We start from the raw sequence: 22417 nt of genomic DNA, 5'->3' as shown, positions 1-22417 counted from the left end.
TCGGTCCATGGCTACACGTCGCCAACCACGCAGTCTACGGAGGGTCCGCAAGTCATCTTCCACCTGATCGATCCACCTTGCCCGCTGCGCACCTCACCTTCTTGCGCCCGTCGGATCGTTGTCGAGAACCATTTTCACCGGGTTACTGTCCGACATTCTGGCTACGTGCCCGGCCCATCGCAGTCGTCCGATTTTCGCGGTGTGAACGATGGATGGTTCTCCCAACAGCTGATGCAATTCGTGGTTCATTCGCCTCCTCCACGTACCGTCCGCCATCTGCACCCCACCATAGATGGTACGCAGCACTTTCCTTTCGAAAACTCCAAGTGCGCGTTGGTCCTCCACGAGCATCGTCCAGGTCTCGTGTCCGTAGAGGACTACCGGTCTAATTAGCGTTTTGTAGATTGTCAGTTTGGTTTGATTTCAAAATTGATTTCAAAGGTTGAAAAAATTGATAACTTTCTTCACGAACAACTTACAGAAAAGATCAAGAGCTTATTCGAAAGGGAATTTTGCAAAGAATTCAGTGAGTGCTGTTTCATGGACGTGGAACGCTTTTGTATGTAGTTATTGAGCTCGTTTTGCCCTAATGCCCCATATATCGCGAGTTCCCAAGCTATTTGCAATTTTATCTTTAAGAAATTGTTCTAAAATTGTGTTTATCTTTTCACTGTGGATCCACAGAAGGTCACTAAATATATTTTGTTGGTAAAAGTTGGAAGTTTAAGGGATTTTGGGGTCAAATAAGCATCAAAGTGCATTTTATGTGCAATTTTCATGAATTCTGTAAAAAATAGTTATATTTACAGATAAGTGTTTATATTATTGTCTCAAAGTGTTGAATAGATATTGACAAATGTTTGCCGAACAAAAAATTATGAAGTAAATCGTTTCACAAATGTTTTATTTGGTTATTTATTGAGTAAAAAACGATTTTTAAAAACATTTGAATAGCACCGATGCCAAACATTTCCAAACCATACCCGATAGCACAACTAGACAAGAATAGTCATATATTATGAGTCTTGATGTGATCGTAGATAGGAGGTGATGGGAGATCAAGGGGTGTCTCACATAGAATAAATTGAATTTATCTGCTAAAAATTAACCAAGCAACCAAAGCGACTTTATTTCAATTTAAATCGAAACGATGGACAATGTAGTTGCTGATTCTTGCAACGTAACGAATGTCAACGTAAACATCTGTCAAATCGCACGATGACAGTGTTATAAAGTAAACATAGTTTATGAAGAGAAAATATTCACATGTAAATAGTTCGAAGCAGGAACAAAATAAATTATTTGTTCCTGGTTCAAAGGAAACATATATTAATTACGACGAGCAAGGAAAAGGTTATTTGCACGTCCTCTTCATCGCGCATATTGGGAGGTTACAAAACTGACACCTGTGGAAAACACATTAAACACGAACAAGAATGGTTTGGAATTTGTGTCTTGTTACGGCGATTCCTTCAAAAGGGAAGTGTTACTGCATTCCGAAGAAGTGATAGCTCCAGATAATTAAACCGCTTAAAATTTAACTGAAATCTCTGGTTTTAATTTATGTTAGCTGAATAAGTTTCTACCACTGGGCCTTCAAACATGTATATAGGAAAGTATCGTGAATAAGGTCAACGATGTCTAGTTCTCGTCTCGTCAGTATTAGCTCTGATGACTGCCTTCCCAACTATCAAACTTCGTGCAAAGCTTTTGGGGAGCGACATACTCTTCCACTTCACAAGAGGAGATAGAATATTTTTCAAATTGTCCCAAAATTCAAGACAAAATTTAATGGCCAGATAAATATATTCCAATTTGTTTGGTTTCAGTTAGTAGAATAATCTGAAATCAGCTGTCGCAGAACACTTAAGTAAATTCATTCGCCATACATATCCACATCTGTGCAAGTAATTCTGAAATAAGAAAATTTATATTAATGATAGATATTAATGATAAACAATAATTTTCAACTCGAAAATCATGCCCCAACTTTGTTGTTGGAAAAATAAACAATCTCATTGATGTCATTGGTAACAAGCGAAATCCACGCTTGCTTAGACGAACGACCACAGTTGAGCGTCGTAGAAGGTGTGTTGCAATATTGATCAAACAGTATCTATGAATCCATTCGCTTCAAATCGACTTTATTTCGATTGAAATTCGCTGCGATCATTACCAGTGAGACACCCCTTGTGGGAGATACTCTTTTTTCTTACCTCTTTGCCCAAATTCCCCTATGAAATAATATAGCTCAATGATTCTGAGCAGGGAAATGATGTAGTAATGGTAATTTAATTGATATTTTCCAATAATATAAAGGAAATAACAAAAAATTACATAAATAATTAAAAATATTGAAATATAGGGGATTTAGGGGTCATACAGCTCATTTAATGTAACTTTTTATACAAAATAGGATAACTTTTCTCACGAGCGACTCACAGATAAGGTTAAGGGCTTATTCGAAAGCGAAATTTCCAAGAAATTCAGTGAGTGATGTTTTATAGACATGGGACACTTCTGTATGTAGTTATTGAGCTGATTTCGCCCCAATGTCCCATACATCAAAATTTTTAATATTTTGGTACTTTTATCTTTCAAAAATTACACAATTCTGTTTTCCTCCTTATTGTAGATCCATACATAGCGCTAGACATGCTTTGTTGGTAAAAGTTGTAAATTTAAGGGATTTTGGGGTCAAATAAGTATTAAATTGCACTTTACGTGAACTTTCCATGTTTCTGTAAAAAATATTAAAAATATTATTATTCTACCAAAATGTTCTACAGACATTGATAAATGTTTGCGAAACAATTACTAATGAAGTAAATCATTTCTTTTATTTTGTGACTTATTGGGTAAAACCCGATTTTTTAAATGCTTCTAAATAGTGCCGATGCCAATCATTCCCAAACCATACCCAATTGCACAACTAGATAAGAGTAAATATTTTAGTCGATGTTACAATAGATAGGAATAGATAGGAAATATTCTTTTCTCATGACATTTCACCCAAATTCCCCTTATGAAATTATATAACATCACTCATAGCTCAATGATTCTGGGTTAAGAAATGATGGAGTAACATTGATTAAATTCGTAGATTCGTAGAACAAATATTCGTAGATTGCATTGAAAAAAAATCCAAGGATTCAGGGCTCAGAACCTATTTTTAAATACACAATTAATGAGTTTTTTGCTTATTTGTCCCAAAATGCCTTAAAAATCCATTTTTATTGTGATAATGGATATTTGTTTTTTTATGGTATCAATTTCTGTTGAAAAAATTATGACAATAATCCCAGCTATTATCTGTAAATATCTGAATAATCTATAGGCTGTATATTTCGCCAAAATTGACCATATGTTGAGCTACATCAATGCTTACAAGTTTTTAAATCACCGTATATTACCTCTAAATGATCATTCGACGTAATATAGTGCAATTGATTTCTTGGGTATTATTATTTTTTACGGAATAAACACGCAAAACAAAAAGTTGTGACATTCTTTGCATTAATCATTTTGTATCAAATCTCGCATGCAAACCACTCACAGGATGTTATACTTGTTTCGTCAACTCATTGCATTAAATCGGTTTATTTGGTTTCGACCAATACATCTAAACGACTTTCGTTAGCTCCTCCAGCAACAAATATATGCATCGTGTACAGCAGCATAGCTTCGACTCACACAATCTTCCCGACCCCGTTCAACTTGATGGTGGGCAAGGACGCAGAGCCAATTCCATTTTCATCGCCCTTTGCTATCTCTATTAACCTTCTACTTCATTCACATAGTATAGAACGAGGATTATAATAGTCTTCTATCACTACTTCTCTCAGCTAGTGTATAGCCCAGATGGCAAGCGCGTCAGCCGGATAGCGCTAGGCTTGGTGGACGGCATAGGTTCAATTCTCGTTTTCGGTCAAATTTTTTTGTAAGCAAATAAGGTTGGCGAAGTATGTGTAAAGAATTCGTTCCTCGACGGAAGTTTAAAAATAGATTCTATGTAGACACAAACACAAACCTAGTTCCTTTTTCTCGTGACAAGATACCTAATGCAATGGCTTGCTATATTGACTTAATGCAATCTGTGCATGGGCCTCAGCCTCATGCAATCTGTGCATGGAATTCATGCACGATTGTCATAAAATCATGCATTCTCTGGTTGGGTGAATGAAAAATTCATAAAGATGCAGTTTGCTGATTATTGGACCCCAAAATCCCTTAAATTTTCAACTTTTTCCAACAAAATATGCATCTACAATGAAGAGGAAAACAGAATTTCAGTGTAATTTTTTAAAGATAAAAGTACCAAAATATGAAAAATTTTGATGTCATGCATTCTCTGGTTGGGTGAATGAAAAATTCATAAAGATGCAGTTTGCTGATTATTGGACCCCAAAATCCCTTAAATTTTCAACTTTTTCCAACAAAATATGCATCTACAATGAAGAGGAAAACAGAATTTCAGTGTAATTTTTTAAAGATAAAAGTACCAAAATATGAAAAATTTTGATGTATGGGACATTGGGGCAGAATCAGCTCAATAATCACATACAGAAGTGTTTCATGTCTATAAAACATCACTCACTGAATTTCTTGGAAAATTTGCTTTCGAATAAGCCCTTAACCTTATCTGTGAGTCGCTCGTGAGAAAAGTTATCCTATTTTGTATAAAAAGTTACATTAAATGAGCTGTATGACCCCTAAATCCCCTATAATTCAATATTTTTAATTAATTATATGATTATTTGTTATTTCCATTATATCATTGGAAAATGTCAATTAAATTACCATTACTACATCATTTCCTTGCTCAGAATCATTGAGCTATATTATTTCATAGGGGAATTTGGGCAAAAAGGTAAGAAAAAGGAGTATCTCCCATCACCTCCTATCTATGATCACATCAAGACTCATAACATATGACTATTCTTGTCTAGTTGTGCTATCGGGTATGGTTTGGAAATGTTTGGCATCGGTGCTATTCAAATGTTTTTAAAAATCGTTTTTTACTCAATAAATAACCAAATAAAACATTTGTGAAACGATTTACTTCATTAATTTTTGTTCGGCAAACATTTGTTAATATCTGTTCATTACTTTGAGACAATAATATCAACACTTATCTGTAAATATAACTATTTTTTACAGAATTCATGAAAATTGCACATAAAATGCACCTTGCTGCTTATTTGACCCCAAAATCCCTTAAACTTCCAACTTTTACCAACAAAATATATTTAGTGCCCTTTTGTGAATCCACAGTGAAGAGATAAACACAATTTTAGAACAATGTCTTAAAGATAAAATGACAAATAGCTTGGAAACTCGCGATATATGGGGCATTAGGGCAAAACGAGCTCAATAACTACATACACAAGCGTTCCACGTCCATGAAACAGCACTCACTGAATTCTTTGCAAAATTCCCTTTCGAATAAGCTCTTGATCTTTTCTGTAAGCTGTTCGTGAAGAAAGTTATCAATTTTTTCCACCTTTGAAATCGGATTTCCCCATTGTGCATTGTCTTCTCTTGAACCTCTTCCTATCATGTACTTCGTCTTCGACGTGTTGATGACTAGTCCGATCCGCTTAGCTTCCCTCTTCAGTCTGATGTAGGCTTCCTCCATCTTCTCAAAGTTACGAGCCATGATATCTATGTCGTCGGCGAAACCAAATAGCTGGACGGACTTATTAAAAATTGTACCACTCGTGTTAATCCCTGCTCTTCGTATTACCCCTTCCAAAGCGATGTTGAATAGCAAACACGAAAGACCATCACCTTGCCGTAACCCTCCGCGGGTTTCGAAGGGACTCGAGAATACCCCTGAAACTCGAACTACGCACATCACCCGATCCATCGTCGCTTTGATCAACCGTGTCAGTTTATCCGGAAAACCGTGTTCGTGCATTAGCTGCCATAGCTGGTCCCGATCGATTGTATCATATGCGGCTTTGAAGTCGATGAATAGATGATGTGTGGGCACGTTGTATTCGCGGCATTTCTGCAGTACTTGGCGAATGGCGAACACCTGGTCCGTGGTGGAGCGTTCGCCCATAAATCCCGCCTGGTACTGCCCCACGAACTCCCTTGCAGTTGGTGCTAGTCGACGGCATAAAATTTGGGAGAGTACCTTGTAGGCGGCGTTCAGCAATGTGATTGCGCGGTAGTTGCTACAATCCAGCTTATCGCCCTTTTTGTAGATGGGACACACGACACCTTCCATCCACTCCTGCGGCAAAACGTCCTCCTCCCAAATCTTGGTAATGACCCAGTGCAGCGCTCTAGCCAGTGCCTCACCACCGTGTTTAAATAGCTCTCCTGGTAGTTGGTCAACCCCAGGGGCTTTGTTGTTCTTCAGCCGGCCAATCTCCTCCTGGATTTCCTGGAGATCCGGAGCCGGTAGAATTATGTCCTGCGCGCGTTCTCCCAGGTCCATCACCATACCGCCATCTTCGTCTGCCACATCGCCATTCAGGTGTTCTTCGTAGTGCTGCCGCCACCTTTGGATCACCTCACGCTCGTTCGTAAGAAGGTTCCCGTTTATGTCCTTACACATATCAGGCTGTGGCACGTGGCCCTTACGTGAACGGTTTAACTTCTCATAGAACTTTCGTGTGTTATTAGCGCGGTACAGTTGCTCCGTTTCTTCACGGTCTCGATCTTCCTGCTGGCGCTTTTTCCTCCGGAAAATCGAGTTTTGTCTGTTCCGCGCCTGTTTATATCGTGCCTCGTTCGCCCTCGTGCGGTGTTGCAGCAATCTCGCCCATGCTGCATTCTTCTCTTCCACTAACTGCTCACATTCGCCGTCATACCAGTCGTAACTGTCATTATGATCAGTTTATTGCGATCCTTGCAGTCCTCCGCTCTGATTTTTTTTTTGCGATGGTCCTTCGCTCTGAACAGCTTTCCCTTCTTCGGTCAGTTTTATGGATGGATGTTATGCACTAAAGTTGGGTTTCCTATCTGGCTGCACCGATTGAACTCCGGAGAACAGCGCGACTGAACAATTGAATTCTTGGACATCTGTACAATCACAGTTGGACACCTGGCCAAAGTTTATCGATGGTGAATCCCACCGCGGAAGATCGTGATTGATGTCCGTTTTTGTCGACCAGCTTAACTTTAAGAACCAACAAAATTCACATAAATAAAGAAAAAAATATATGCGCTTGAAAATGAAAGATGATTAAACGTCAGCAAGCTCTAAATGAGGTAGGAACCGTCCACAAATTGCATAACGCTGTATGGAGAGGTAGAGGGTCAGACCAAACGTTGAGATTAATATAAAAATGTTAAATCATCCATACAAAACGTATTACGATGAGGGGGCAGGAAACGGCAGTCCAACGGCATGTCCATAAAAAATTTAAATTTTTCCATAAAAATATTGGAAATTACATTTAAAAAAAAACTATGGAAACTTCTTTTATAATTGTAATTTTTGCTTTTAAAAGTGCTTATTTATTTTTGTTCTGTCGGTAATTACAAATTGTTTTTGGAATTTTATATTTCTTTATTGCCAATTTCCTATTTTTTATGGACAATTTTTAATTGTTTCCAGCTGTTTGTAGTTCTCTTAAGTAACAGTTTTCCTTGCCACAACGCCATAACTGAAGAAGGGTGAAGGAAGACGGAAGAAGCTTGAAAGAAGAAGAAAGAAGAAATAAGGAAAAAAGAAGATGAAAAACCCACCATAATCCACCGAGAAGAAATACTGCCTTTCTCGCGTTTAGCGAAGACACCAACCTTACATGGCGTTAATATGGTTCGGTCATTTTCCTTATAACTTTAAAATGCAATGGACGATCGTTAAAAAATTCGATTGTGATTAACAAGGCTTCGTCCACTGTATAATAAAACGTATTGCGAGAAAATCGGTTAATGATTACTACCATTCAAACTCAAACTTCGGACGCTTAAGCACTTTCTGATATACAACCATCCTGTTTAATCACATTTTAAGTCACACTGTTTAAATCACCACTGCAATCACTAAGTATAGTATTCATCTTTGAACTACTTATTTAATATGTGCAAGATATTGCGAAGAAGGTTTGTAATTTATGAAAATGTCCGGCTTATGTTTGGTTCAACCTCGGACACCGGCGGGGTTGAATTCATATTTCGGACACAAAGATTCAAACTTCAGACACCTGATTACACAGTATCGGGAAGAATAATTGAAATAAATTCTCACTGCACAGCTCAGACTGTCTTTTAATCATTTCGTCGCATTGGTTTAACATGTCTTATTACCATGTAACTATACTAAAACAAGCAAAAACTATTAGTCCTTCTGACCCAGCTTGACGAAACATTTCGCTTAAATATTTCAGAAAATTTCCTATACGAATTGAAGCGTCCCAAGTTTGATTATGTTCGAAATTTGATTATCCACGGTATTTGAAAAGTTGTCCAATGTTTTTCTTATCTTTTGTGCACACACATACACACATACATACACACGGACAGACAGACATGTGCTCAGCTCGTCGAGCTGAGTCGATTGGTATAAAAAGCTGTGTATCTCCAAGGCTTTTTTTAAAATCGTCTTCGGAGCGAAATGTTAGCCCTTCGGTACAACTTTGTTGCACGAGAAAGGCAAAAAGGAAAAAGGGAGAAGGGAGTGAAAGATGGATGATAGATGATGAAAGAAGGAAGAACGAAGAATGAAGAATGGAGAAAGAAGAAGGAAGAAGAAAGAAAGAAGAAGGAAGATGGAAGATAGAAGAAGGAATATCAAAGAAGGAAGAAGGTAGAAGCAGGAAGGAAGAATGAAGAAAAAAAAGAAGGAAGAAGGAAGAAAGGAGAAGAAGAAGGAAGAATGAAACTTTCCTCTCCTCTTTTAACACTTAGCATTTTACATTTATCGCTTCACACCCACAAGAAGGAATAAGTAAGAAGAAAGAAGAAGGGAGAAAAAGAGCAAGAATAAAGAAAAAGAGAAGCAAGTAGGAATAAGGAAGAAGGAAGACCAAAGGAAGAAGGTAGAAGGAAGAAGAAAGAAAGAATAAAAAAGAAAGGATAAAAAAGAAAGAACAAAAAGAAAAAAGAACAAAGAAAGAAGAAGAACGAATAAAGAAGGAAGAAAGAAAAAGGAGCAAAGGAGAAGAAAAGGCTTAAAGAAGAAGGAAGAAGGCATAAGGAAGAACAAAAAGGGAAGAAAGAAGGAGTATTTTTTTACTTTTCACTCCCCTCTACTCACATCTTATTTCTCACTTCTCACTTCACATTTACAAGAAAAAAAAGAAAGAATGCACAAGAAAAAAGAAGAAACAAGAATAAATAAGAGAGAAGGAGGATGGAAGAAAGAAGACCAAAGAAGAAAGAAGGAAGAAAGAAGAGGAAGGAAGAAGGATTTTTTATTTCTCACTCCTCATCAAAGTCTTTTAATTCTCGTGTATACATGGATGAGACAGTGTGCCATGAGCGGTGCAACGAGAGAAGCTAGCGCGCAGAAAAACAACTGAGTGAGCGTGTCTCAATGTACGTTTCATGAGACCCATCTCACGCGGTCAAAATGTATAGCTGGTGTTACTAACGTGACGATATTATTGAATAAAAATTTACCGCCCAAGATGTTTACGCACCTTCGCTGTTGTTTGCGAAGGTTTGCCATGGAAAACAGCGCATGAGCTGATCGCATTGAGATGTCTCACCAATCACCAATGTCAATGTGAGGTAGGTACACAAGCTTCGTGAGACTCGCGTGCGCCAAATTTTATGTGCGCGTAGCAATCTCTTCTCAATCTCATCCTTTTTTGTACGCGTGCAAGATGTCTGCTCCTCACTTCTCACTTCTCACTACTCAATACTTATTTCTTACATTTCACTATTCACCTCCCGCATCACATTTCATCCTTGCTACTCTCCACTTCTTAAATTTTACTTTGAACTTCTCACTTCTCATTTGTCAAGCCTCCGAAACATGTTTTCTAAATTTTCTCAATTAATAAAATCTATTTGCCTTATTTTCCGGATTTCAAGATCGCACAAATTTGCCTTTTAGTATTTACACCCAGGTCTGCCTTTCTCGTATTTTTTTTAACGGTTTGGTTTGACGCTGGAGGACTACGTCAATGAAACAATGAGTTAACCCCACGAATAAATTCACAAAAAATCAAATAAAATTCAGGGGGTATTAAAAAGGCTGTTATAGTTCAGGTTAACCGAGAAATCAATGAACTCCAACCACGTAAAAAACTGGGTGTATCTCATTTGTCTTAGGTTTGTCTCAGGATTGCTGTTGCTTAATTACTTTTCTCCAGATAGACGATATTCAGTGCGTTATTGACAATCGACAATCTTATTGATAAGAGTTAATTTGTTCATCGAAAAACCATAAATTATAGAACACATTGTTGGCATCTAAGATCCGTTCATCATTATTCGTCAATAATTAATAGAATTCCAATAAAAAATACAATAAAATCAGTATGACAGTTGGACAATAATTTCTCATTTATTATGTTCTGTTGCAACTTTTGCTTTGTAGTTTGATTTCATTTTCCTTTTTCAATTTTTCGATGCTGTAAAAAAAACCATCGAGCGCGTGAATGCGAGTTGAAATTAAATGGCTTTTAATTGGTTGAGCGACTAAGTGCCATACGGTTTTGTGGCATGGGAACCGAATGGATGACTGTTTCATGCCATCTTCAACGCCGCTTCACGCCGCCGCGCCGGGTCCAAATTGGTAGATCCAATCGACAACCCCTTGATTAAGCTATCTATTCGCGACGCGTGATAGTGGAGTGGAGAGGTGAGGCGAGTAATCGTCGGAGGAACCAAGGCCATGTTCTCACATTTCGTTAGATATTAAATTTCATATTTTTTTCTTCTGAGTTCGAAAAGAATCACGCAAAACGCACGAGATGATGCTGGGAAATGCGAGAAGAAGGCCATACCATGTCACTAAGGGCAAGTGGCGTGTAAGCTGATGGTCAAAAATGTGAAATACCCTGCACAATCAACTGATGACCTTTAAATATATGTAAATGGAAGTTTAGAAGCAGCATGAATTTGTTTTTGACCACCCGGGTACCCATAGTCGGTGGGGATGATGATGGCACGGTGAGTGCCGATCAATGGCGCTAAGCCACAACCTTTCGGCAGCAACGGCAGTAGCAGGAAGTTATCGAGACTCGTGTTCGGTGTCGTTGAACACGAGAACGAGATCTTCGATCTTTTCTTTCCGTACTCATCGCATCGGAGGTACTACTTACCGTAACTTCGTATGCCTGCTATATGCAAGAGTCTAAAGAGAGCGGTTAGCTAATGACGATGACTTTCCTCTTTCGCCGGTGTTCGTTCGGCGTAGCTGCTTGGTTGCCAGGGGAGTGTATTGGGTACGAGATGCGATAGCCGGATGGTGACGATGGGATGAAAGACGATGAGTGAAGTCGAAGTGTTGATCGACGTTATGGGGGAATGGTTCGCGCTGTTGGCTGGCACACGATGCGATGTAGATAATTATCCACCAATTTGAGTAGGGGGATAGCGAGAATTAGCATCGCAAAACAGTGAGCCATTTATCGGTTTTTGCATTGGTATAATGTTGAAGGTTCTGAGCGGAAATTGGCAGCGTGCCAATGTCAGATGGCGACTGACGGCGAAGATTCTAGGAAAAGGGCAGGATATATGTTATTGATGGCCACTTTTATTACATACGATCCGTTATTTATGTTATGTAGCAATAAACAATCAACATTCTTTTCAATTCTTTTTCAGGTTCGAAACTGACAAATGTGTTGACGGCTACATGATATAATCTTCAGGTGAGTCACTCCGTCAAATCTAAGCATAAACCAGGTTCGCAAACATTTTTGCCAAACTTTTTTTTCTGATTCTTTCACCACAATCCAATTGGACAAATTTAACTGAATCGTACTTTCCACCGTGCGTTACATGAATTATGACACTATTTCGTCACCGGGAAAGCTATCAACGTCAAAACACAGGTCACTGTATTTGCCAAAATCATTGTTTCGTTCTTTGCTACTAACTTGCAAAATGCAACACGCTCGTGTCATCCGTGTGTGTCCGCGAACGCTTTTCGTAATTGCCTTGTAGGAACATGTGTAGCCGCACACTGCACGCTTCGCATGTTCAAATCTGCAAACACAACCAGACGGGTACCAGGTAAAGGTTGGTAGTCCTCGCCTGGGTTCGTCACGGTTCGGTAAAGTCCACAAATCACCCGCCGAACTGCCGTTGTTTCTCCTGACGCCGTGCGTCCGCCGGTTCAGACATATTACATCACTTTTCGGGGTGGAGAAAAAGTGTAATTAACTCTCGGATCCGGACCGAGAAAAAAATGAGCCAATCTGCGAAGTTCTGATTAGACCGCTCGCTCGCGCTGACTCGTCGCTTGATGAGCGCCTCGGACAAACCATGCCACAGGTATTTAGCGTTCTGCGCCGCACGTTTCCCGTTTTACGTAAGGTTTGTAGGTTGGGAAAATCTCTCTCCCGTTCTGCGATTGTTTCTAGTCCAGGTGGTTTGGGACAATGACCTCCCGTGGACGGATGCGACGACGTTGCGGTGATGGAAACGGTGACGCATGACGGCGTGCGACGCACGGCGGCGGTGAAGCGAAAGCGAAGACGATGGCCAATAATGGCAATGCAGACCGACGGCGATGAGCATGTGAGCAGCACCACGTTGGGTTGATGGTGAAGGGCGGAGTGACTGGGTAGGGAGCAAGCGCGTGATAAGTGGAATTAATTAGTTCGATTCGCGGTTACCGTTACTGGGACCGCCACCGCCGTCGGTCAACATCGCACTTAGGGATGTCAAGAATTGTCGATGATCGTTTACAAAAGTACAATCATATCAAAATTCGACGTAAGCCGTTCCACTCACTCAAAAACTTATAATGCAGTTTAAAGAAGATAGACGATAGCGCTGACTTTTTTTACGACATCCCCACGGCAGAAATGTTTGATTCGCATGATGAACGCTTGAATGGTTAGGATTGTGGGAGGATGTATAACGCGCAGTTGATGATATCTAGTTGAGTAGACGGATGCAGTCAACATTTGAGTTGGTATTGCATTCGGCACCATCTACATTGCATGGTCAGCAAGCAACTTGTCTACGATGGCTGTTGTTAACTGAGCTGAGAAATAGGCTCCGGCTCGGAGATGGTACTCGCAGTGAATAAAGGTTTGCGGTTGTATCCATCGAAGGGATGTGATCGAAAAAGGACGGACAAGTTACTAGTAGTGGGATGAGGCAAGGTGGAAAGATTTATCCGCAGAAACCACTCACGCCGTGGTTTTCGATGAATGATTGGAAGTGAGAGCAGACTTGATCGAAAGTAGTTAATCGTAAGTGAGAGATAGGCAGTGCGGCTTGCAGAATTGGTCAGCGGATCGTAAACAATCGCAAAGCATAATGGTGGAGTATTAATTATATGTGACGTTTATGAATTGAAAACGCGGATTAAGTCAAAACGAATCGACATCAACAGCAATCTGTGGATAAATGAATGCGTTAGGTGAACTAAAATTACATCATCGAATACTCGGAGGAAATGATTCCAAGAGTCTGTGCAGAGGAGATTTTATGATTTAAATTAATTTTGCAGTGTAGTCCAATCGAAATAAGAATGCAATCATAGTTTGCATCAAAAGCGGACAGAAGCTGAATTAAATGCATCAGAAAATCAGAAAATCAGAAAATCAGAAAATCAGAAAATCAGAAAATCAGAAAATCAGAAAATCAGAAAATCAGAAAATCAGAAAATCAGAAAATCAGAAAATCAGAAAATCAGAAAGTTAGAAAATCAGAAAATCAGAAAATCAGAAAATCAGAAAATCAGAAAATCAGAAAATCAGAAAATCAGAAAATCAGAAAATCAGAAAATCAGAAAATCAGAAAATCAGAAAATCAGAAAATCAGAAAGTCAGAAAATCAGAAAATCAGAAAATCAGAAAATCGGAAAATCAGAAAATCAGAAAATCAGAAAATCAGAAAATCAGAAAATCAGAAAATCAGAAAATCAGAAAATCAGAAAATCAGAAAATCAGAAAATCAGAAAATCAGAAAATCAGAAAATCAGAAAATCAGAAAATCAGAAAATCAGAAAATCAGAAAATCAGAAAATCAGAAAATCAGAAAATCAGAAAATCAGAAAATCAGAAAATCAGAAAATCAGAAAATCAGAAAATCAGAAAATCAGAAAATCAGAAAATCAGAAAATCAGAAAATCAGAAAATCAGAAAATCAGAAAATCAGAAAATCAGAAAATCAGAAAATCAGAAAATCAGAAAATCAGAAAATCAGAAAATCAGAAAATCAGAAAATCAGAAAATCAGAAACTCAGAAACTCAGAAAATCAGAAAATCAGATAATCAGATAATAAGAAACTCAGAAAATCCGAAAATCCGAAAATCAGAAATTCAGAAAATAAGAAAATAAGAAAATTAGAATCTCAAAATCTCTAAATCTCTAAATCTCTAAATTTCAAAATCTCAAAATCTCAAAATCTTAAAATCTCAAAATCTCAAAATCTCAAAATCTCAAAATCTCAAAATCTCAAAATCTCTAAATCTCTAAATCTCTAAATCTCTAAATCTCTAAATCTCTAAATCTCAAAATCTCTAAATCTCAAAATATCAAAATCTCAAAATTTCAAAATCTCTAAATCTCAAAATATCAAAATCTCAAAATCTCAAAATTTCAAAATCTCAAGATCTCAAAATCTCAAAATCTCAAAATCTCAAAATCTCAAAATCTCAAAATCTCAAAATCTCAAAATCTCAAAATCTCGAAATCTCAAAATCTCAAAATCTCAAAATCTCAAAATCTCAAAATCTCAAAATTTCAAAATCTCAAAATCTTAAAATCTCTAAATCTCTAAATCTCTAAATCTCTAAATCTCCAAATCTCTAAATCTCTGAATCTCAAAATCTCAAAATATCAAAATCTTAAAATATCAAAATCTCTATAAATCTCTACATCTGAATCTCTAAATCCCTCAATCTCTAAATCTCTGAATCACTAAATCTCAAAATCTCTAAATCTCTGAATCCCTCAATCTCAAAATCTCTAAATCTCTGAATCTCTAAATCTCAAAATCTCTAAATCTCTAAATTTCAAAATCTCAACATCTTAAAATCTCTAAATCTCTAAATCTCCAAATCTCCAAATCTCTGAATCTCTGAATCTCTAAATTTCTAAATCTCAAAATCTCAAAATATCAAAATCTTAAAATATCAAAATCTCTATAAATCTCTAAATCCCTTAATCTCAAAATCTCTTAGTCTCTAAATCTCTAAATCTCAAAATCTCAAAATTTCAAAATTTCAAAATCTCAAAATTTTAAAATCTCTAAATCTCTTAATCTCTAAATTTCAAAATCTAAAAATCTCAAAATCTCAAAATCTCAAAATCTCGAAATCTCAAAATATTGAAATCTCTAAATAATTATTTATTGTTACATTCATCGGACATTTTTGCCTTTCTCGTACAACAAAGTTGTACCGAAAGGCTATCATTTCACTCCAAAATCGAATTTTTGATAGAAGTCCCGGAGACCCATAGTGTTATATACCATTCGACTCAGCTCGATTAGCTGAACAAATGTCTGTCTGTCCGTGTGTGCGTGTGTGTGTGTGTCTGTGTGTGCTGGTGTGTGTGCACAAAATGCCATAAAAAACATTAGCCAAATTTTCACATAGAAACTCTTAACCGATTTTCTTGCAACAAGTTGCATCCGACACAGACTAAAACGCTGTTGATCACTATTGAATTTCATAATAATTGCAAATTGCAAAAAATAGATAATATTAAAATAGTGATGAGACATAGTCACATAGAACAATAATGTGTTATGAAAAATGCCTTGCATCTATGAATATTTTATCCGTGGCTTCCCATTAAGAGTTTCATCGTACTATAAAGATGCTCGTGTTGCACGCATTTAGGCGTAAGTATGCTCTTCGTTCAGTTTCATAGTACTATGAAATTGTCCTAAAGTCAAAATTCGAATATAGGAAATTCGAGAAACTTTTGGCAGCGCCATCTGTCGTCTACTAGTGTAAATTTTCTATCATAACATTAGACGGTGTAACTGTTTTGCCTTTCTTGTACATCATCGAGGTGTAAGCGTAAAGGCTACATTTATTACCTTTTGCGCGAGAAAGGCGCCATCACCGCTAGGTGGATTAATCTGGGTTTTTGCCTACATGAACACTCATTTGTTAAAAAAAATGTATATAAATAAAATTAAACATTCGACAGTCGATCTCGAAAAACTTTAGCACTAACATTGAAGTCAAATAAATAATAATACAAATTGAACAAAGAGCACATAGATCTGATTGGTTCGTTCTGTGCATAATCTGTCCTGTGTTGTTGAAGCCTCAAAAATCTCCGTTGTCTAAGTGGCCGAGGGACAATATTCATGCCGATTTGAGCGAGAATCCATGGCGCATCCAGTTCGCCCAGAAGAGTTTTGGCAACAAATGTGGCTCTCATATCGTTCCGTCTCTTCTGCAGTGTATCCATAGCTAATAAACGGCATCGGCTCTCATAAGGTGGCAGATCGTTGGGTGTTTGCCAAGGAAGAAATCTAAGCGCGTACTTTAAAAACTTTGATTGAATTTTCTCAATTCTTTCGATCCAGACATTATGAACAGGACTCCATACCACAACTGCTGTTTCAAGTATAGACCGAACTAAGCTAAAGTAGAGTGACCTCAGGCAGTATGGATCACGGAACTCCGAAGAAATCCGGAAGATAAACCCTAAATTCCGATTGGCTTTATTGATGACGTGGCTGTAATGTTCACGAAAGTTTAATTCCGATAACGCCAAGGTCCTTTACGACGCAGCTCCTTTATAATGGTTCGTTTCCAATGTGATAGTCCCAGACGATGGGAGATTTTTTCCTTGTAAATGATATGATGGTGCACTTCTTCACACTGATGATCAGGAAATTACGTTTACACCAATCTACAAATTTGTCGATGAACATTTGCAGCAACCGACAGTCGTCTGGTGACTTAACGAGCCAATAGATTTTGAAATCATCGGCATAGATAATTTTGCAATTTTGGGGCATAACACAACATACGTCTTTGAAAAACAAGGAGAAAAGCAGCTTGCTGCCTTGTGGTACGCCGGAGTTGTTGCAGAAAGGTTCGGACTCAGTAGTTCCCAATTTCACGGTTAGCTGTCGGCCGATAAGGTATGACTCCATCCACCTTACAAAGTTCCACTCTTAAGCGATCTAATTTAGCCAGGAGAATACGATGATTCACTCTATCGAAGGCTGATTTAAGATGTGTAGACCGAATCTATCTGAATTTCAAGCTCCATAGATTTCAAGCACGGTGAAGTAAATTGCACTAAATTTGTTGCTATTGATCTGCCAGGAAAGAATCCATGTTGGTCTGGTGAGATTTACAACTTTGCAGATCGAAATAACTCGGCGCTCACCAAAATTTCAAATACTTTGGATCCTGCACTCAGTGAAGTCACACCACGGTAGTTCGATATGTCTCGCTTGTTTCCTTTTTTAAATGCTAAATGGGCGGAATCCCATCTGGCCCAGGGGCATAGGAAGGTTTCAATTTCTTAATGGCTCCCAGAACATCTTCATCATGAAATTCACGAACGACTGTATGTAGTGCCCCTAACGGAACATCTCTTATGGCGCCATCAATTTCATCTCTGCTAATCACACTATTATCGAAAGTGCTAGCGAATTGTTTGGCAAACAGATTGCAGATGCCCACTTTATTGGAGGATGTTTCGCTCCCCAAAAACATGCTTGACGGTAAGCCAGTCTCCTTCCGTTTCTCGTTAATAAAAGACCAGAATCGCTTAGGATCTTTTTTAGATCACCCTGTTTTCGTACCACATATCGACCATAAAGCACCCGATTGTAGTTTTTATACTTTGAGCTTGCGATGTTGAACAATCTTTTCGTGAATGAATTCCGATTGCTGGAGAAAGTCCTCAAGGTACTTGCACGTTTTCGTTTTAAGAACTGAAGGCGCCGATTCGACCAAGGTGGTTTGCGACGACAGCGTAAGGAAGGCACAAACTCGGGAAATAGTAACGTCAGCGTAGTAGTGAAGAACCGGACTGCTTCATTTACGTTGTGTGTTAAGTACAGGGGAGACCAGTCAACAGAGAGAAGAGCTTGGTTCAGCAGTTCGTAGTTTGCTCTAGAAAAATCCAGCATTCCATCATCTCCGATCTCAGAGAATCGGGCAATCTCGAGTCGGGCATCGTACCATGACGATAAAGGGAGGTTCTAAAGGATCGATTGGTATAAGAGCTTCGGGTGGTTCTACGAGACTGCACATTGTTAAGGCATCTTCGCTGACAAAGATCAGATCCAGCGTACGTAGCAGGCAGTTCTTTAGTACATTCAGTTGTTTCAGGTTCAGTACCGACATACCGTCGTAGAAAGCGATACTAGGAGAAGTGGAATCGGAAGGCTCAGGGTAAGCATACCCCGCGGGTGTGGCACGCCAACATAAGTCGGATAAATTAAAATCACCAAACAGAAGAAGGGCAGTGCGGATGTCACAGGATGTGACGATGGCAAACATAGTACTAATATGATTCTCGATAATGCCTCGGCTTCTAGATTGATCAGGAGGAATGTAAACTACACCCAAACAAACTGTTTGTTCGTTGATTTCAATATTCACCCATAGAAGCTCCAAGCTAGGATCGGTAATGATGGTGCTGCATCGAGTGGAACTGAGTGTGTTCTTAATCGCTATGAGTACACCACCTCCACGTGATTTTCCGGAAGTTTCCGGATTTCGATCATTTCGGTACACGGTATAACCATCCCCGAATAATTGAACTGAATTGATGGTCTCGCACAGCCAGGTTTCTGTTAGAACAATGATGTCATACTCTTGATCAGATACAGCAACAAAGAAGTCATCCACCTTCGTTCGCAACCCTCTGACGTTCTGATAGTAAATTCTCAGGGAATCATCCATAGTTGAAGCGCTACGCGTTTGATCATCGATGATAGACGGAAGCTGGAAATGTTGAGTTCCATTGAGAACGAGAGCAGCATCTTCCTTTGCTTCGGGTGGACATATACTGGTCTTGCATTTACCTGGACCAGCTGAGTCATCAAGCTGGTGATTTACTTCCAACGATGGGGGAATCCGACTGGTATCGATGGTTATTGCAGATACAGTGCGGGTCACATCATCACGTTGGTGACTATCGTCAGTGTTTAGGTAGGGGCACTCATCGGGAATTGTAGCATAGCATACGTGGACATCGATAGCAGCAGGAGACTGGAAATGTTGAGTTCGATTGAGAACGAGAGCAGCATCTTCCTTTGCTTCGGGTGGACATATACTGGTCTTGCATTTACCTGGACCAACTGAGTTATCAAGTCGGTGATTCAATTCCAATGGTGGAGGAATTCGGTTGGTGTTGATTAAATCTCTAAATCTCTAAATCTCAAAAATCTCAAAATCTCAAAATCTCAAAATCTCTAAATCCCTAAATCTCTAAATCTCTTAATCCCTAAATCCCTAAATCTCTAAATCTCTAAATCTCTAAATCCCTAAATCTCTAACTCTCTAAATCTCTAAGTCTCTAAATCTCTCAATCTCAAAATTTCAAAAGCTTAAAATCTTCAAATCCCTAAATCCCTAAATCTCTAAATCCCTAAATCTCTAACTCTCTAAATCTCTAGATATCTAAATCTCTAAATCTCCAATTCCCAAAATCTCAAAATTCAATATTCTCAAACTCATATTCTTAAAACCACAAAGTCGCAAAATCACAAAATCACGAAATCACAAAATCATTGCAAGGTTCAAAGTCCAATGTTCGACATCCACTACCCAAAGTCCAATATCGAAAATCCAAAGTTTGGAGTTCGAAGTTCAAAGTCCAGAGCGAAATGCAAAGTCCAAAGTCTAATATACAAAGTTCAATGTACAAAGTCGATGATCAAAGAACAATGTTCAAAGTTCAATATCCAATGTATTGGACATTCAGTATCCAAAGTCCAATGCCCTAGGTACAATATTCAAAGTCCAACTTTTCTGACGGACAACTTTTCTGACACAACATTCACACATTTTCTTTCACAACATTCATGAGAAAATTTACAACAGTAATAAAACGTCGGAAAAGTATGATAGGTCGGAAAAATCGTATTAGTCTGAAAAGTCTGAACAGTTTAAAAACTATGATAAATCTGATTAGTTTAAAAAAAATGAAAAGTCTGTACAGTCTAAAAATTCAAAGAAGTCATAAAACTCTGGTATTCCATTAACACTGAAATGACAAAAGTCCGAAAAGTCAGAAGTATTACAAAGTAGTAAAGAAATAGAAAATTTTGAAAAGTTGAAAAGGTTTGAGAAATACTGAAAAGTCAGCAGAATCAGAAATGTCTGACAATGGAAAGTCTGATTAGTCTATAAAGTATGAAAATTCAGATTAGTCAGAAAAATCAGAAAAGTTTCAAAAGTCTGAAAAAATAGAAAAGCTGAAAAGTCAGTATATAAGTAAGAAAATTCAGAAAATCCATAATATTTTGACAAATTTAAAAAGTTAGAAAAGCAGGTCAGAAAAGTAAAGAATTTGGAAAAGTTTGAAAAGTCTTTAAAAGCAGTTGAGTAAGGAATAACAGATAACCGAAAAAGTCAGTAAGTCAAAAAACAGAAGAGTCATGGAAGGCAGAATATTCTGACAACTTAAAAAAGTCAGAAAAGGAGTCTGAAAAAAGTCAGAAAAGTAAAAAAATAAAATCTGAAAAGTTTGGAAAAAAAATCAAAATTCAGAAGGGATACAAAATTTAGGCAAGTTAAAGTCAGAAAAAGAAAACAAGTCAGACAAGCCAGAAAAGTCTAAAAAGTTGGAAAGGTTTGAAAAGTCAGTAAAGTGAAAAAAATCGGAAAAGCTAGATATGTCAGGCTACAAGCTACAAGTAAGAAAAGTCAGAGTCAGAGTCAGAGTTCAATTAACCAGAAAAAAAAATTCAGAAAAGTCTGGAAAGTTTAAAAAGTCAAAAAAGTCTGAAAAGTGAAAGAATTCAAAAAAGTCAGACATGTACTAAACGTCAGAAAAGTCAGTTAAGTCTGAGATATCTGAAAATTGTTAACAATTTGGCTGAATGGTCCGAAAAGTCGAAAATTCAGAAAAGTCTTTAAGTAAGACTTAAAAGTAAGAAAACAGAGCATTTGGAAAAATCAGAAAAGTTAGAAAAGTCAGAAATGTTGTAAAATCAGAAAACTTTGAGACCTCAGAGTAGTGAGAAAAGCCAGGAATGTCAGAAAATCAGAGAATTTAACTTATTCAGAAAGTTCAAAAATTCAAAGTCTGAACAGCCAAAAAATTAAGAAAACTCTGACAAGAAATAGAGGTGAAAAAGTAGGTTAAAAATGATAATCAGTCAGTTGATAGCTTGAGCCCTTGAGCACCGGACGTGTTACTTTTACTGCTTCTGATGTATCTATGTATGACTTTTACTGCTTAGGATATTATGAAGTTGTATGCCAATATGACAAGGAGCACAACAATAAACATTTCTTCTTGGTAGATGGAGCACGATTTCTCATCTCAGTGTATATAGATACAGAAGCGACGAATGTTCGAGTTCATGACTTACCTACTATACAATGCCTAACGCAACCGTACTCATCTTCATGCAGCAATTTGCAGATGTCTGTTCTGTAAGCAGAGAACTATGGAAGCACTATTTTCCAGGGGTGTACAACGGTGTACGAACTGTACAAATTAAAATTTAGCGATCAATTCCGTTCTACATTTCTGTAGAAGGACAGAAGACCCTTTGCACTTATTCTGGGCAAAAAATCACTTGTAAACACTGCGATCAAGTAGCTCATCCTAAGCAACGGTGTTCTGAGTCAGCAGCATTACCATCAAAATCGACAACTACATTATCATCCACGACACCAATTTTAACTGATGTCAACTTTCCACCTTTGGAGGAGCGTTTAACAACATACCCCCTTGAGGTGTCCGAAGTCCGAACACACTGCAGCTCACATCAGCCCGTCTTTAGAGAACAGCAATAATCTGGAAACAATAGACGATAGTACATCAACAACAAGCTCGAACTCTATTGACTTGCACAGTACCGATGTCGATACAAAGAAGCGAAGGCTGTCAACTCGGAGACACAACGAGAAGAAGCAAGTGTGTATGGACGCGTCTGCCCAGATTAATAATCAGGGCATGAACAATGTATTAAATTAAATTAAACAGATTCGGCTCCGTTAAGCCTTTAGTGGCGTCTAGAGCCTACAAAATAAATGATAATAAATAATTAAAAAAAAAGATAATCAGTGACGTCACAAAAGCCACAATTCCAGAAAAGTAAAAAAAAGGTTAAAAAGTTCAAGAAGTATTAAAAATGTGAAAAATCTGGAAAGTTCGA

The 22417-nt window shown here is 37.9% G+C and overlaps 1 protein-coding gene across 7 annotated transcripts in view; it reads left to right on the top strand.

Annotated features, from left to right (window-relative positions):
• Positions 1-22417, top strand: part of LOC134227655 (uncharacterized protein DDB_G0283357-like) — a 695055-nt gene that overhangs the window by 207388 nt on the left and 465250 nt on the right. For 6 of the 7 annotated variants that reach the window (XM_062709336.1, XM_062709342.1, XM_062709349.1 and 3 more), the window contains one exon: positions 11740-11786. The exons of the other annotated variant lie outside the window; for it this stretch is intronic. The gene's annotated coding sequence lies outside the window, so the exon portion shown is untranslated. The remainder of the gene's footprint in view (positions 1-11739; positions 11787-22417) is intronic. 7 annotated transcript variants of the gene reach the window in all.

This window comes from Armigeres subalbatus, chromosome 1 (genome assembly GCF_024139115.2).
Source record: "Armigeres subalbatus isolate Guangzhou_Male chromosome 1, GZ_Asu_2, whole genome shotgun sequence".
NCBI classification, from domain to species: Eukaryota; Metazoa; Arthropoda; class Insecta; order Diptera; family Culicidae; genus Armigeres; species Armigeres subalbatus.
The sequence above is the reverse complement of the archived record's forward strand: the minus strand, read 5'-3'. Positions and strand labels throughout refer to the sequence as shown.